Consider the following 3,486-nt stretch of genomic DNA (forward strand, 5'->3'; position numbering starts at 1 on the left):
GACGCTCTACTGCCCCCAACGCATAGGGGGGGTGCTTTATAGGTGGAGGGGGAGGTGGCAAGGCGGTGCCACCTGCCACCTGGGGGGCTGCATACCCCCCCACTCTCACTACTTACTCTCTCTCTCTCTCCCCGCCATGCACACGGCAGGGGGAGAGAGAGGGAGAGTTTTTTTTTAAATTCAAAAAAATCTAGGGGGGAGAAGGCACGGGGGTCACGGGGGGGGGGAGAAAGGGAGGAGACATTACAAGATGAGACATGAGACAAATGAAGGAACCCTAAAAGCCTTAGGTTGAAACATGACACGTTTGAAGAAACCCTAGAACGTGCCACCTATCTACCTTTATCTAGTGGCCAATTGAAGGCCAAAAACAATGTCTAAACTACATGATATGTACCAAACTAACAAGACACACATGTCCCCAAATCAAGAATGTTTAACAATTTTTTTGACATGTTGGACGTGATCCATGTTCCCTACTGAGACAAGTGTGTTAATGAGTTTAAAGAATACATTCATTCTATGAGAACCAAATGATTGTCACATGGTACTAACCTTGGTCCCATGCTTGTATGGTCAGGGATAAAGATAAAGTTCATGCTTCATTCTGTGAGTGCTATATCATATGGATTGTACTTTCATTATAACTCTCACATAGTGGACGTGAACTTCCAACAACTCTCTTGTCTCTTGCAATCTTGATCAGTGTGAGTGTCTAAGCGCTCGTGTGTTGCTGAATCTTAAACTAACAAGGTTGCCAACCATTTTGAGAAGGGCAGGAAGCTAAAATGTAGGTTTTGAAAGGTCCAGACGCATAAAACATTGAGGTCTTAGAGTCGAATTTACCTCTAAGAGCACACAAGACCACCAGCACTCATGATTTAATACCATGTGAGAATGCATGAACAACAAGAAGTGTGAACCAAAAAGTATAAACATGCATCGAATGAAAGAACAGAAGAACACAAGAATCTCAAAATGAAGTGGGCTAAGGAATGCATAAAATGAATCATGAGATGTCCAATACAATATTCATAGGGCACTAGTACAATGATGGCTAGTAGCAATAGTGCTTCCAGTCTCCCATTGTGCGAGGATGGAAGAGGATGCAATACAACAACTGCAAGTGGAGTGCAGCATATATAAAAGCCTCAGGATGAGACATCAGACAAGTGAAGGAACCCTAAAAGCCTTAGGTTGAAACATGACAAGTTTGAAGAAACCCTAGAACGTGCCACCTATCTACCTTTATCTAGTGGCCAATTGAATGACAAAACCAATGTCTAAAGTCCATGATATGTACCAAACTAACAAGACACACATGTCCCCAAATCAAGAATGTTTAACGATTGTTTTGACATGTTGGACCTTATCCACGTTCCCTATCGAGACAAGTGTGTTAATGAGTTTAAAGAACACATTCATTCTATGAGAATGAAATGATTGTCACATGGTACTAACCTTGGTCCCATGCTTGTATGGTCGGGGATAAAGATAAAGTTCATGGTTCATTCTGTGAGTGCTATATCATGTGGTTGGAGAGCTTGCTTTGAAGAGCAGGAGTACAAAATGATAGAGCTTGTGGGGAATTAAGCTAGTTTAAAGTACCAAAGGTGGTTCACAGTCCTCATTTTTGGTTTGCACAACAACATATATCTGGATTGAGAGGTTGAGTTTTAGACCACAAGAAAGTAGTTGGTGGCATTCTTGAGGGTAGCACCCTCTCATGCACATGGCCAGTCACCTAAGACACCACATGGCCAGTCCCCTCCGTTGTTGGACACACCCTCCAATGTGTGCGGATGGCCATTGTGAATTTGCACCCTTACTGAACTTTAGCACACCCATTTGTAGTGCACCTCCTTGCATGTACATGTATCTTCGCCCCCGCGCCCCCCCCCCCCCCCCCCCCCACATGCAAAGAACAAAAAGAAGACTCACCCCCCACATGCAAAAATAAAAAGAACAGATTGTAGGAGAATATGTCATACACCAAGCTCTCCCATCGATGCAAGCAGCTAATCAATGTGTAGCTGGATCGGCAAGGGATGACAAAAGCAGTTGAAGCGCTACTGGTCAAGTGCTTATCTGTACTCGTCCAAGCTGCCCTAGAACTGTTGCATTGTCGTAACCTTGCCTCCAAGCTTTGGAGCAGCGGAGTGCCTAGGTATTAATAAGGCTCGTTACTAGTTATCTATGTGTATCCAATTGCCTTGGTGACATAAAAAAGCTATTGCATGGTAGTAACCATGCCTCCATGCTTTGTGGTAATGGCTGGGTGGAGGCATTAACAAGGCTTGGAAGGTTGAGGCGGTCCCAATGCCCCAAGGGTACACACAATGCTAGTGGTGGCTCCGAGCGGAGAGAAGGTCTGGGCCATCTCCATGGCATTGGGGGGGTAAACGGCTACTTGGTGAGTTAAAACATCCCCTCCAAGAAAGGAGGCGCGAGAAGCAGAATCCTCGAAGCAACACGACTCATCAAAACTGGCTTGTGAATCGCCCCAGCGTATCCTTCCGGCTCTTGCCACGTGTTGGAGTTGGGTTGGGGGGGGACTTTGGCGTTCGCCCCCTCCCGTAGGTAGAGAGATGCGCAGGGCTGGAGAGTAGTGGGCGGAGAGGGGGACGCAGGTAACCGACTTGACCGCCTACTTAAGGCGAAGCTTGGGACTGGCAGAAGCATACTTACCTGGGCGGGGTCTATCGGTGATTAAGAAGGCCGATGGCCTAGGGTCGGCCTCTCCATTGCACTGCGGACGGGCCGCACCCTAGCATCTCCCCTGAGTGGGAGAGTGCACGTCATTATTAGTGGCAGCGGGGGCTCGCGTTCGCGCGGCCCCTATTCAACTCCTCAGACCTCCGAAATCGGAAGTTAACCGGATGGCAGTTTTGTGTTCTCATGGCAGGTTCGGGTGCTTCGTGGATATGGCTGATGGGTGCTTCCATGCCGGGCTGGGGCTGGTGCTTTCAAACCGAGCTCGGGGTTATGGCTGCCCTGATGGCAGGATGCTACAATGCCGTCACAACCATATACTGGCCAGCTAAAATTGTAGGTTGCAGAGACGGAAGCAAACACCTTTGTTGATGAAGCACAGCCGTGCACGCCAAACGCCTTTCAGATTTTCGGGTGACTGCATTGGCCTTCCTGGGGCAATAGTGATGTTTTGAGAAAATTTTGAGAATTTTCAAGCTTATCATACACACCAAAATCCTTTAGGCAGGACATCAAATTCAAACATTTATATCTTTTGATTATTTCTGTATAGAAAGTGAGAGTCAAGATCACTTCTGTGACAATGTTATGTTATTGAGCTCGTAGACTACCAACACTTCTAGCCAAAATATTAGAGGCCTCTCACTTCAATTGGTATAAGCATCGCTAAACTTAGCCTTATGATGAGTACCAAATAACCTACAAGGCAAATATTGGCCAAACATATTTTATGCTGCATTATGGAAGAGAGTGTATCATGCAAAAAGGGTTCAT

The 3,486-nt window shown here is 46.3% G+C and overlaps 1 non-coding gene across 1 annotated transcript; it reads left to right on the top strand.

Moving 5' to 3' along the window:
- The first annotated feature begins 2,680 nt into the window (after positions 1-2,680).
- LOC148016694 (U1 spliceosomal RNA) lies at positions 2,681-2,842 on the top strand. Its single transcript, XR_015688257.1, has one exon. It is a non-coding gene; the product is annotated as a U1 spliceosomal RNA (small nuclear RNA).
- The last annotated feature ends 644 nt before the right edge of the window (positions 2,843-3,486 follow it).

The sequence above is a fragment of the Lygodium microphyllum genome, chromosome 23, assembly GCF_053477565.2.
Source record: "Lygodium microphyllum isolate KBCC chromosome 23, Lygodium_microphyllum_v1.1.10, whole genome shotgun sequence".
NCBI classification, from domain to species: domain Eukaryota; kingdom Viridiplantae; phylum Streptophyta; class Polypodiopsida; order Schizaeales; family Lygodiaceae; genus Lygodium; species Lygodium microphyllum.